This window comes from Rhinatrema bivittatum, chromosome 1 (assembly GCF_901001135.1).
Source record: "Rhinatrema bivittatum chromosome 1, aRhiBiv1.1, whole genome shotgun sequence".
In the NCBI taxonomy this organism is placed as follows: Eukaryota; Metazoa; Chordata; class Amphibia; order Gymnophiona; family Rhinatrematidae; genus Rhinatrema; species Rhinatrema bivittatum.
This window is the reverse complement of record NC_042615.1, coordinates 381,851,162-381,865,379: the sequence shown is the minus strand read 5'-3', so window position 1 is coordinate 381,865,379 and position 14,218 is coordinate 381,851,162. Positions and strand designations below refer to the sequence as shown.

Here is a 14,218-nt window from a genome sequence, read left to right as displayed (position 1 = left end):
ATGAGCACACCACTGTGTGGTTTTATTTTTATTTTGTTTTATTTCATTTTAAAGTATTGTTAATATTTTACATATGTTTTATTATTTATGTCACTTTTTTAAGTTGATGACATTTTATATGTATTAACTCACATCTATGTTTATTTGTCAATGTGTATGTATGTCAGTTATGAGTAATTTTTAATCAACATTGTTCTTATAGTAGCCCCTGAGGCAGCTCCTGCGAGAGCGAAACTCGGCCAGAGTTGGGCTAACAGCAATAAAGAATCCCTTTCACACCGATCACCATTGTCCGTCCTGCTTCATTGCACAGTGCATGCAGATTCCTATGTTGTGATCATCACAAGCTGGAGGATTCCCTTCCCCTTCTTCAGGAGGAAAGAGAATCAGCACAGATCAGGGATCCCTTCCTTGGGCTCTGGAAGGTAGGGATAGCATGCGTGCAAGCTCAACAATTTTTTCCTCAAAGCCTGGAAGGAGAGAGAGCACAGGCCCAAAGATTGTCTCTCCAGGCTCTGGCAGAAGACAAAAGTCACCGTAGGCCAGTAAGCTCTTTATTTGTGTCTTAGGAAGAGAGAGCAATTAGAAGAGTACAACATTTTTGAAAATCATTTCCCTGATTATTTTTGCTCTGTTTTCCATTTATTATAATAATAAATCAAGTGTAAAGAGTTTTGCCTGAGTAGAGCCTTTTTTGTTTAATTATGTAACTGACAATATTACTGATTATAATTTCACAAACTTTGATTTTCAAGATTTTAAGAATCTAGGCTGAAAAGTGAAATGTACTTTTTGTTAGACTTCATTACTGCAGCGTCCCTGGCTTTTGTACATCTAGAAGAAATTTAGATTTGAAAACCTTAGGAAATTTGCTCAAATAACCATGGAAGCACTAGTACCAAGCCTCATTAATTCTTCCTTTCAGATCTTGAGTTTCCAGTGGGCACATTTTAAGGAAAGGAAATCACACTGTGTTCTTAAATAATCTGCTTTGCTTCATGCATGCTAGAAATAATGTTAGATGGATTATACTATATTGTCTGGTTAGATTGTTGGTATTTACTGACATTTGCAGACTGATTTGCAGATGGCCAAATACCCATTATACTTATCAGAAAACAAATTAGTTTTGGAGGGAAAGAAATGTTTAGATTCTTTAGAAGACTCGTATTAGTTAGTCTGACACAATTTTAATTCCGCTACACAAAGGCTTGCAGTTACCATAATAATGTTTAAAGATTTTATGTATGCTCTGGTCCCTGCAGTTCACATCTGCTGCATTCAATGACATATTGAAGCATATTGGGGTGGTTGGAAGGGTAGAGTGAAGAAATATGAATGTTTCTGAATATGCCATCCCCATTTTGCTATCCCTTTGTTTGGAAACAATACATTTTTGAAATATGCAATTTGAAAAAAGAGCTCCTAGAAGAATTAGCCAGCATTTCCCACACATTTCCTAAAGGTGTCTGTACTTTTCCCATCCTAACCTGGTTGAATGTTTCTCCCTCTCCCCACCTTATTCTACCCCTCCTTATTCTTTATTTCCTTCCTCTTTCATGTGACCTTTCTGTGGTATTTCCACTAGGGATGTGCATTTGTTTTCAACGAATGTGCAATCCGCTACGAATAGGTCCCTGTTCATTTGATTCGTGGGTCCGCGAAACGCATGGCGATCCCCCATGAATTAAACATAACATAACATATATTAGTTTCATTCTTTTGGTTCACACTTTCTTAGCAGCTGTTTGAAATAGGAAAAGGCCATGAGGGAGTATCCATAGCAACAACCAGCCCTTTCCTGTGAGTCATAAGTGACCTCACAGCCCTGTCATAGAGTGGGTCAGAGAGATTGGCAAGGAGACCAGAATGCCAACGTATCAGAGCGAAGCATTTTTCTAATTCAGCCAATCGCTGCTCTCAGTGTTCCGTGATGCTGTTCCTGCTGTATTTCTACCTTAAGCAAGCATAGCACGCGGCGCGCCATGCACTTTCTTCTTGACTTTTGTCTGAGGAGGTTGCAACTTGCTGTACTCAGAGCTAGTCTCTGAGTGTCTCAAATCTGTATTCAATTGCTATTGCTTGCTACTTTGATAGAATTTTCCATTGAAATAAATTTGTTTGTTTTTGCTGCTGTGCCAGCCAGGCTTTTTTTTACTGCATTTTTTTAAAATGAACTCAGACTGTCTCTCTGTCTCTCCCACTGAGACAAGCTGCCAGCAATGGCATTTTGCTGCTGATCTTACCCCCTGGGGTATGTTGCAGGCAGGGTTTGGGTGGTGTGGGTGGGAGATACTGTGAGAGTTGCAGTGGCTGTCTGGGAGTTGGTATTTTCAAAGAACAAGCAGCATCACTGTAGGAATTGGGCTTGGTCAGGCTTCCAGTCTTTTCTGTGTGTGTGTGTAGTTTTCCACACGCACATATATTGGTACAAAGGTGTCCAGTCACCAATAAAGAAACAATTCTTTTAATTGAAATCCCTAATAGGCAGTGACATTAAATCCATGATGTCAGGGAAAGGTAGATGAGTGATTGTGACTGGCAGAGGAAACACTTCAAAAGGCAGTGCCAGTCCCCCATTAAAGTTAAAAAGGGAGTTGTTCCAATCTAAAATCTCTGGAGGGGCAGGCAGTTCCATCCAGAAAAAAATGAAATTTAAAGATGATACATTGCCACCACCTATTTCTGACCCTGTTTTGGAGGTGAGGTGAGGGAAGGGGAGGCTAAGTCATGCAAGACAAAAGGGTGAGACCCAAAAACAGCAGTGTGACAGCAGACTCTAGTTAGTGCTGACAATGTTGCACAGACACTGTTTGCTTCTGATTCCAATGAAGAATTATCTTGTGTGGGATTCTCATCATCAGAAATGGAAGAATTAATAGCTGAAGAAGGTATAGGAGGATTAGTTAGTTCTGTCTCAGCCTCCACTTCAGTGCTGGTGGCAGGGGGGGAGAGATGAAACTGATGATGATGAGGAGGAAGATCAGTCAGCACAGGCACAGAGTGTGACTGATGCACCTGGTGGTATTGCTTCTCAGAGTGCACTCACTACTTCAACTCCAGTGCCAGCATCCACCCCGAAGGCTATAGAGAAGGGATCATGAAAGAAATCTGTGATCTGGAGCCACTTTAAAGTGAGGGAGGACCCACGTTTTGCTCAGTGTAATTACTGTGCCAGAGATATTAGCAGAGGCAAGCAAATGGGACATCTAATTCATTTTGGCATGATGCATCATATGCAGAAGCAACACCCAACAGTACTGACATCTCGGGATAGTGGCAGTACCAATCAGGGGACCCCTTTTTCCAGGCAGTGTAAAGTGGTTTAAGGTTTATTTATCATTTATATACCATTGTCTCAGCATAGCCTTCACAGCAGTTAACATTTCAATAAATACATAAAAGCAATGAAATTACAATCAGTCATAAAAGAATTAACAGCTAAAATAATTAAAAGAATAGAAATTACAAAAACACATTAACTGTTAAAATAAAAGATTAAAAGTAAAGTATAGTAAAACAGGTATTAAATCGATAAAAATACTAAAAGCACTAATTTAGCGTTTCTAGCATTTTTAAAAGAAGTAGATATTAAGCTAGTGTGCATACATATTTCTCATTTTCAATGTAAGCAGCGTTAAACAGCCATGTCTTAAGTTTAGCTTTAAACTTGTTTTTATCCTGTTGCAGCCTTAATTGAGATGGTAGCGTATTCCACAGGTTTGATCCTGCAATTGACAGCGCTCTCTCTCTTACTTGGCCAAGATGTGCTGATTTAATTGTGGGAATTGATAGGAGTCCTTTATTGGCTGATCTCGAATTTCTTTGCGGAGTATGTAGCCGTAGTGCAGTATTTAACCATTCTGTCTTCTTTCCATAGATTATATTATGTATTATGCATGCTGTTTTATATAGTATTCTAGAGTTTATTGGTAGCCAATGTAATGCTAAAAATCAGGCCGATACAGTATAGTGCGCACTTTTAACCGGCATTTGGACGCGCGTTTTTGACGCGCTAGCTTTACCCCTTATTCAGTAAGGGGTAAAATGCGTGTCCAACCCCCCTGAGACTAATAGCGCCCGCAACATGCAAATGCATGTTGATGGCCTTATTAGTCATTCCCGCATGATACAGTAAGTAAAATGTGCAGCCAAGCCACACATTTTACTTTAAGAAATTAGCGCCTACCCAAAGGAGGCGTTAATTTCTGCTGGCGCCAGGGAAGTGCACAGAAAAGCAGTGCTTTTCTGTGCACCCTCTGACTTAATATCATGGCGATATTAAGTCGGAGGAGCCAAAAGTAAAAAAAAAAAAATTAAATTAAAATGGGCCTGCGATTCACGAGTTGAAAACTGCATGCTTAATTTTGCCGGCGTCCGGTTTCCGAACCCCTGGCTGTCAAACTCGCTGACAGCTGCCACTCCTGTCCAAAAAGAGGCGCTAGGGATGCACTAGTGTCCCTAGCGCCTCTTTTTACCACGGGCCCTATTTTAAATAAATTAACTTACTGAATCGCGCACACAGGAGAGTGGCCTGTGCGCGCACCGGGAGAGCGGGCACTTGCCCACTCTCCCGCGATTTTTACTGTATCGGCCCAAATGTTGGTGTGATGTGATCACACTTCTTTTCTTTTTTACCATCAGGATTCGAGCCTCAGCATTCTGGAATAGGTCTAGTGGTAGACTGAGGAAGACTTAATAACAATGCATTACAGTAGTCTATGTTGGTTGAAAAGGAACAGAGTCATCCCACGCCCTCAGCCCCTTCTAGCAGTCAGGTGGCAGGCCAACAGCCCCCTGCCATGTGTCAGAAGCGACAACCCACCATGGAGGAAATAGGGTGGTGTTCGGTAACGCTATCCCGGGGAAGGAGGCATGCAGCCTCAAAAGTTGTAATCAGGAGCATTGGGGAAATGATTGCCCTTGATGTGGGTTTCAAGCATTTACTGAAGATCTTAGTTCCAAATTACAAAGTCCCTCCAGAACCACATTTAGCAGAAAGGTCATCCCTAGCCTGTACAAGCAGTGTTGCAGTCGCATCCAAGTGCTGCTAGCTGTGTTAATAGGCTGCATGTGGGGAGAAACAGGAGGGGAGGGGCTGGAATGGACAGCTCATTCTGCAGTTATCTGTGATCCCAGGGCTCTGGACTCAACTAAAGTCAGACTAGTGGAAGAGGAAGGAAATGCTCCAGAGCACAAGCCAAGGAGCAGTGAGTGATTTATAATGGGGTGGGGGAAGGGGAGGAGAGTGCTGGGGCCGAGGAATGGGGAAAGAAGAAGAATGCTAGGGTCAGGGAAAGGGTAGAGTGCTGGGGTTGCACCTGGAGGAATGGGGAGGGGTGGAAGGGGAACAAGAGATCTAAAGACTAAAGGGTAGATTAGTGAAAGGAAGAGAAAAAGCTGATCGTATTTCCTCACTCAATAGTAGCATGCAGTGTTTGTTCTCTGCTTTGTCTGTTGATAGATAATTCAAGTGTGGTGCTTCCCATGAGGCCAGAGGTGATCAACTCCGATCCTCAAAAGCCACAAACAGGCCTGGTTTTTAGGTATCTAAAATGACTATGCTTAAGATAGATCTGCAAACAAAGGAGGTAGTTTATGCAAATCTCTCTCATGCATATTCATTGTTGTAATTCTTAAAACCTGACTGTTTGCCTCTCTTGAGGACTGGAGTTGGTCATCCCTGTATATGGCACCACACTTTAGGGGGGGGGGGATTATGGGAGGAGGCCCAGGGTCTCTGGCAGAGCCCATATTACCAGTGGCAGAAAAGTGCAAGAGCTGCCAGTAGTAGGTAAGTCTCAGGAGAGAGGTGCAAAACTGAAGACTGCCTAGAGCAGGGGTGGCCAACTCCAGTGCTTCTGAGCCACAAACAGGCCTGGTTTTCAAGATATCCACAATACAAATCTATCTCATGCATATTTCATTGCGGATATCTTATTTATTTATTTATTTATTTTATTTATTTAAATTTCTTATATACCGGCATTCGCGATGGGAGTCGCATCATGCCGGTTTACAAATAACAAGGTGTGACAACAGAATAAATACTTAATAACTTAAAAACATTAACATGTGATAGAAGAATAAGGTAGCAGTTACAATAAAACAGGGATAAAATGCAACTTGGAATGAAGAGAAGGCAAAAGAGAGATTAACACTGAGATAACAAAAGAATGACCAAGGTAAATAAAACCAAGGTAAATAAACCTGCCTCATTAAAAAAGAGAGAACATTATTGAGTTGTCAAAGGTTGAAAACCTTTGACAACTCAAAGGTTGAAAATCTTGAAAGGTTGAAGGTCAAATCTTGAAAGGTTGAAAGGTCAAAGGTTGAAAATCTTGAAAACCAGGCCTGTTTATGGCTCAAGAAGTCTGGAGTTGGCCACCTCTGGCCTAGGATGCCTAGTTTTGCACCGGCCTGGAGATACTACTATCCTCTGGCATGCTGAGAAGCGTAATTGGTTTTACAGATGTATGGTCTTCTCTCCTTCTTGGTTTCATCCAAAGGAATACAGACAAGAACATTGAGGTGCCATATGTGAAATGCCCGGTAGCCATGTTCAACTGACACCTACTGACTCATAACCAGTGCAGCAGTTTGCTCAGAGATGAATACAAATTATTTACTAAAGGTTTTCTCCCATTCTTTTTCTATGGTAAAATGCTTAGTAAAATGACCTCCTATAATCATTGAATTGCAGATTGAGAAAGTTCTTAATTTCTATATTAAGCTTTCTTCCTGTAACATACAATGCTTATTTACACTGTATTTTAGTTAAAGGGTAATTCTATTGATTTTATTCAATTTTACAGCTGTAGTATAGAGAAATTTTACCATGAGAAAGCTTAGGTTTGAATTATAATTGATTAGTTGACCTTTACTGTTGAAGTAAGACATTGTAAATTATAATTAAGTCATAGGACACAGCAAGCTGCATGTTTTAAATGGACCAGAGTCGTCATGAGGTAATGATCTAGGAGGTAAACTGTGACATGCCCAACTCTCTCCATATTGAATATTGTTAGTGAGGTCGGAAAGTTAAAATGATAAAGATATGCAAAATGCTTCTATAAGCAGAAGCTTTTGCGAATGATGGCAATGGAGAATTTCATTTAACTGTGATTATTCCTTCATCTTTCTCTTATGAGGCTTGTAAGAAAAGGTAATATTTCCCCTCTTTTACAAGCCCTTTTAAAAATGAAGTGTTTGGAAAATGTCAATGCCTAAGAAACACAGTGCTGTAGTCTAAGCAAGGGCAACATGATATCCCTTTGCTTCAGGTCCCTCCATCCTCTCAGAAATAACTTGCAAAACTGCTTTTGCTTATTCCGTCAAAGCGGACTACATGCATAAGTTCCACTTTGAAAGTTATCCCACCAGATCTACCCACATAAGTTCCACCTGCTAAAACGTCCGCACACTTTTCCTTTGAAAATTCCCATGAGACTTTATTAATAACCCAGAAGTACGTGCATAAGTCCATAACTCTCCCCAGCTCTGTTTTCCAGAACACCTCCAGTCAGTCCAACTCGCGACCATGACATACATGCATAAAATTACTTCGATATCGGATGGGTAATTTTGTCAAAGGCCATGTCTGCAATTTAAATTCTGTTTTACCCATATAAATCCCTTTGGAAATGACTCTTCCTATGTACAGCATTTGTTTGTAAGAAACTGTACTTGCCATGAGGGGCTTGACCCATACATGGCTAGATGGTTCAAGTGACTAAGTTGCTGTTTTATTAAGATAAAACCTTGCTGGTATACCTCTCAAATAAATAAAAATAATGGATTTTCATCTGATACATCTGTATCAGGCTGATACAGTAAAATTCGCGGTAGAGCAGGCAAGCACCTGCTTTCCCGGTGCACGCACAGGCCACTCTCCTGTGCGCACGATTCAGTATTTAAATGAAGGCCCGCGGTAAAAAGAGGCATTAGGGACACTAGTGCGTCCCTAGCGCCTCTTTTTTGACAGGAGTGGCGGCTGTCAGTGAGTTTGATAGCCGACGCTCAATTTTGCTGGCATCTGTTCTCAAACCCGCTGACAGCCATGTGTTCGGAAACCGGACGCCGGCAAAATTGAGCATCTGGTTTTCAACCTGCAAGCCGCAGGCCAATTAAAAAAAATTTTTTTTTTAATTTAAAATTATTTTTTACTTTGGGACCTCCGACTTAATCTTGCCATGATATTAAGTCGGAGGGTGCACAGAAAAGCAGTTTTTACTGCTTTTCTGTGCACTTTCCCGGTGCCGGCAGAAAGTAATGCCAGCCTTTGGGTAGGCGCTAATTTCTGAAAGTAAAATGTGCGGCTTGGCTGCACATTTTACTTAGTGAATCGCATGGGAATAACTAAATAGGGCTATCAACATGCATTTGCAAGTTGCAGGTGCTATTAGTTTCGGGGGGGGGGGGGGGGGTTTGGTTGGACGCGTGTTTTTAATGCCCTATTACCCCTTACTGAATAAGAGGTAAAGCGAGCGCGTCGAAAACGCGTGTCCAATCGCTGGTTAACAGTGCGCTCCACCGGAGCGCCCAGTACTGTATCGGCCTGCTAGGGAGTTAGCCAGAGAGATCTACTGGGTTAACAATCCCACCCCCCACTGACTTGCTAAATTTGTGCACATGAACCACAAGGCACACAAATTTAGCTGGTCACAAAAGGGATGGGGCCAAAGGCATTCATTTAGCTGGTTAACTTGGATTTTCAGCGCTAATCAGTTAAACTCAAGCACTCAACAGCAGCTGCTTAAATGGGAGACCTAAAACCAGCTGGACAGATTTTATCTAACTGGATATTTAGCCCAAAAAACATGTTAGTTTTGGCTGAATCTCTATTAAAATAAATCACCGGGTAAATTTAGCTGGTTATTTTACCCACCCAGCAGGTTTTTGAAAATTGCCATAAATATTTAAAAATAAAGTATTGCTTGCATCTTAAATGTTGTCTTTAATTTCTCTATTCGAGGGATAGGTTTGCTTAAAAGAACAGAAAATAAAAGTCACATTTGATTGGCTCTATTCATGAATCAATAGTGGGCGGAATCTTTGCGACTTTGATAACTATTATTATTATCATGATTTGTGAAGCGCCTACAGGACGTATGCAGTGCTATACAGAGACATAGAATGGATATTCCCTACTCCTTGGAGCTTACAAACCAGTCAGGATGGACAGACAAGCACTGCACACAATTAAAACATGCAAGAGGCACTGAGCTTAGAGTAAGACTAAGGCTGCGAAGAATTAGAGTAGGTTACAGGTGGGATACATTGAGGAAAGGCTAAATTGAATTGAGTAAAGCTGCAAGGAATGAGACCTTTTAAGAATCTGCATAAGGATAATGTTAACAGACGGAGGTTAATTACAGACAAGGACCAATTAACTTAAGGGGTTAATCAATAAGAAATTAAATCTTTTTCCAGAAACTAATCTATATAAAAAGCAGAGAAAGGGGTGGGCGAGAAGGGAGCACTCTTATTAAGCCTCAGAGATTGCATATCAAATGAAAGAAAGAAGAGGTTAATGGCCAGGAGACAGATACCCAGTCACCTTTGAACAACTTGATACCACAGTATTACCCAGATTCCGGCAGAAAACGTACCACACATTTTAGCCAATTTGTTTTATTTTTTTTCGAATTTAGTTAATCCCAAATCATCTGCCAAATCTGTCTTAATGGAGTAATACAATTTGGCTTTCTATGTTGCTGTTTTACTAAGTGTTTTTCTTCCACAGACAGAGTAGGAGAAAACCTCAGTAAATCAGATTCATATGTTTGTAAAACAGTTGCAAGTGACATGAGGTCACCAGGGAGGCATGCTCGGGGTCCCCAGCAGCATTGCGCCCATACCTGATAGATTAGTGCTGGCTGGACACGTGATGGGGCAATGTCCCATTGGTGCGCTGTGAGATTATTTCTTAGATGTTTTTAAATTTTAGGGTCTGCTGGGCTGCCTCTAGAGGAAGGGTGGTGGTGGTGGGTGGGGGGGGGGGGGGGTGTCTTACTTGAACCATGGAAGGGGGTTTTGGGGCCACATGGCCCTTTAAACAATGACAGCTCTGTGCAAAGAGGGTCACCATCACTTGTTTTTTTTTTTAGTGGTGATTCTGCCATGATATTTCCTAGGAAGAGGCGAAATATCATGAGACCACCCACTGTTATTTCATCCCTTTCACAGTAAAATATCTTTGTTTAGTAAATCTCCTCCTAAATTTGTAATTCTAGCCAGCATCATCTCTCCTGCCCCACATCATCTCCTCTCCTCTTCTGCCAGCTCAGTACAATTTCCATTCCCCCTCTCCCCAGCCCAGCACCAGAACCATCTCCCCAGGCCAGTATCATTTCCCCTTGTCTGTCGTGCCTGCCCAGCACCTTCAACCTTTTCCTACTAGTTCTTCTCCCAGTGCAACAATACTCCCAGGCAGGGGTGGATTGGCTTATCGGGGGATCAGGCATTCCCCGGTGGGCCGGTCACTCTGGTCATGTGGTCTGCCGAGTGTGTCCGCGACAGAGCCATGCTCAGCAGACCATCGGGTATCTCCTGGGCCGGCCTGGGTGGAAAATCCCCGGGCCAATCTTTACCCGGAATCTGCCCCTGGTCCCAGGCCTTCTTCCTCCATTGGTAGCAGCCCTGGCCCTCCTCAGTCAGAATCAGCATCAGCAGCTTTAGTCATGGGCCTCCCTCCTCAGCTGACAGCAATAGTGGGTAGCAGTAGCAGTCCCGGGCCTTCCTTCTCTGTCAGCAGTGGTGGCAGCAGCTCTTCTGGGCCTTCGTCTCCTCTCTTGGTGATGGTAGCAGTAGTAATCTGAGATCTTTTTTTCTTAGTAGTGGTGGGTACTCTTCTTATAACATAAGAATTTAAGACTTGCCATACTGGGTCAAACCAAAGGTCCATCCTGCCCGGTATCCTGTGGCTAATCCAGGTCACAAGTATCTGGCAAGATCCCAAGGGGTAGATAGATTCCAAGCTGCTTATCCCAAGAATAAGTAGTGGATTTCTGCAACTCTGCCTTAATACTAGTTAATGGACTTTTCCTTCAAGAACTTGTCCAAATGTTTTTTAAACGCAGCTATATTAATAGCTTTCACCACATCCTCTGGCAATGAATTCTAGAGCTTAATTATGCATTGAGTAAAAAGAAAATGTTCACTTATTTGTTTTAAATGTATTACCTAGTAACTTCATTGTGCATTCCCTGGTCTTTGTACTTTTTGAAAGAGTAAACAACTGATTAACCTTTACTCATTCCTAACCACTCATTATTTTATAAAGACATCTTGAAGTTCAAGAGGAATGTCTGGGTCAGCATCGCCAAGGATGTCAGCAAATTGCCAGTGACTTTACGGAGAGTGGACCAGCTAAAACATTGACAGCAGGATACCAGAGTGACGAGGTCAAATGGCACAGATAGGGAGATCCAAGTACTGAACTGGAGGAGGTCCACCATGTGACATGCAGCTGACGCTGGTGGAGGAGCTGGTCTTGGAGGACCCTTCAGAAGGACTACTTTGCTTTTGACCACACTGGCGGCACAGACACAGAGGCTGCAGAAAGAGAAGGTTGGTATCTTGTGGAGTGTATCTCTGAGGTGAAGAGAGCTGGCTGAGGGGGAATCAGAAGAATGTAGTAGACTTGACGCATGTGTCTTTTCTTATTTTCCCAGGTCATCATCATCTGGAGGACAATGGAGGTGCCTGCCACAGAGGGTGAGGCCAGAGAGTACCAGCCAACACCTCTGGATCTATCTCCGATAGAAACAGCAGAGCGATCCACTGACAGTCTGCAGCTGCCAAGCGAGACACTGGCACCTGTTACACAAGATGACAGCCAGATGGTTGAAGTCCAATTCACATGGTTAGACACATCCTTGACAGACAACCCGGATGTAGCACCAATGTTGGCATCATTGCTACAGGCACCACTATGGTTGGTAGTAGGGCTCTACAATATGACATTTTTCCACCAACAGGAACACCACTTTCCAGCATTGATGCAATGGCAGAATAAGTAACTGTGAAACTGTTGTTAAGGCAGGAATTTGCTGAGGCCAGTATTTATTTAAACGTTTTTTATATACCGGTATTCGTTGAAACATCATATCGGTTTACATGGAACTGAACGTGGAACGTACATAAAACAGGGGTGAATGTAACTTGGAGGGTAACTTGAAAAGCATTAATGGGAAAACACTATATACAGAAGATTCATATATACAAGGGTCTAGTCCTGTTATGTACAAATGTGAGTATGATAGCAGGATGGACAGCAATACTCCAGGAGATTTAGCACATGAGGAGAGGGAGGTGCAACAGATGCAGAGAGAGTCCAGAATCTCTGCCAGGGAAAGCACTGCCACAGGCAATGTTTTGGCTAGTCAAGTGAAAGCTTCATCTGATGACAATGTCTGTGTGCTATGAGGGCTAGACTCATCATACAGAATTTGAACAGGACCCCTTACCTGGGCGATCAGGCTCATGTTCCCCCAGGAGGATAATTCGTCCTTCAGTTCTGAAAACACAGAGCACAGCAGCCTCCCATGTAAAGTCAGTGGTAGTGACCATGGATAGAAGCAGTACTCGAGTCAAGTTCCCACTGCGCTGAATTGTTCATGACTTTATCTAGACCAAACCCTATGCCAGAACACCATTGACTCTCCTGCACTCAACTATCATGCCAGGCCATTGATGGCTTTCTCTTGGTTCTCTATCCATCAGGTTTCCTGGGCATGGGCCCCCCCCCCCCCTAGAGAATAGGAACACATCCGCAGTCTGTTGTCATGCCATATTACCAATGACTGTCCCTGAACCTCACCTAGCCCATGCTGGACCACCAATGACAACCCTAGGAACCAACTCCCATGGAGAATAGGAAGACATCAGCTGTCATCTGCCATATCAGACCATCAATGACCTTCTCTGAACCCCCACTGCAGTGTCTTCTTATACTATATGGTGGAAGAGGCTTTATTTTCCAATGGTGCATCATCATCTATGCTTGTTGCTGCAATATGCAGAAACAGTGGTTGCGTTCCTACTCTTCCTTCTGACATAGACGCTTCTTCCACTCAGACGCCTTGTCTCTAAGCAGATACTTCTCCCATTTGTCTCTGCCATTGCTGGACCTGCCATTGATGTTCATCTTTTCTCTTCCCATGAGTATTTACACTCCAGTATTTTGAATTTATGCTGGTTCCCCTGTGGGCTCTGGACAGCTTTGGGCTTGTTTTTCTCACGTTTTTCTCTTTTCCCTTCTTTTGCAGGTGGGTGCATTGTTGTGCCTCGTTGCTGCAGTATGGAGGAAATAATTGTTGCAGTTCTGCTCTTCCTTCGGCTCAGATGCTTCTCCCACTTGGATACCTTGTTTCTACCATTGCTAGGCCCGCCACTAATACTCGCATCTTCTCTTCCTGTGAGTATTTACACACTGACATTCCTGTTTACTATTCCTGCTGGTTCCGTAGTGGGTGGTGGACAGTACATCTCTAAGGGTCTGATTTGCATTTCTTACTTTTGTTTTTCTTTTCCTTTTTGTATCTTCGTGATCAGTGCTTGTCACTGCATTCTTCAGGAATGGTGGTTCCATTCCTGCTTGCGCATTGCCACTGTTATGCTGAAAAGGTGGATTATCAACAACTCTTGGATGCTTTGTCTGCTTTGCCAGGCTGTCTCCAGTTTATGGATCTGTTGGTTGAATTTATGGACTTTTGCTACATATGCTACCCTGCATATGCTGCTTCCCAGACTGTCAGCATGGCTCTTGAAATTGTTACTGGATACTTGCTGAATATGTAACCTTGAATTTTATGTAATTACTTTGAAGTCACTTTGAAGTGAAATAATCTTAAAATGTTCCTTCTGGTGGTTTTTGTTTTTTTTTTTCATGGTGGGCAAGTGAGTTATGGGCCTGTCTTAAAACTGAGTTACACCAAAGAAGAAGACCTGTTAGTCATAAAAACTGTTATTTTATTAAAAACAGTAAAATTCATAACATATTAAAAACATATTTTAAAAACAGTTTGAAGGCCACAGTGTGTGCTTTTCATGACATTTACCTTCCTTGCAGATCACACAACCATATCCACCCTGTCAACTCCCCCTCCCCCACCATATGTAAAAACATACCTCTGAAATAGTCCACTGTGACCTTGTGGCATAGCTCATTCCCCTGGTCATATTATCTTTGTCCTCAGCTGAGGCAAACATATTC

General features: G+C 42.5%; 1 long non-coding RNA gene across 1 annotated transcript; it reads left to right on the top strand.

Moving 5' to 3' along the window:
- Nucleotides 1-206: 206 nt before the first annotated feature.
- On the top strand, nucleotides 207-13,925 carry LOC115080860. Its single transcript, XR_003853690.1, has 5 exons — nucleotides 207-425; nucleotides 11,285-11,571; nucleotides 11,676-11,938; nucleotides 13,272-13,420; nucleotides 13,558-13,925. It is a non-coding gene; the product is annotated as an uncharacterized LOC115080860 (long non-coding RNA).
- The last annotated feature ends 293 nt before the right edge of the window (nucleotides 13,926-14,218 follow it).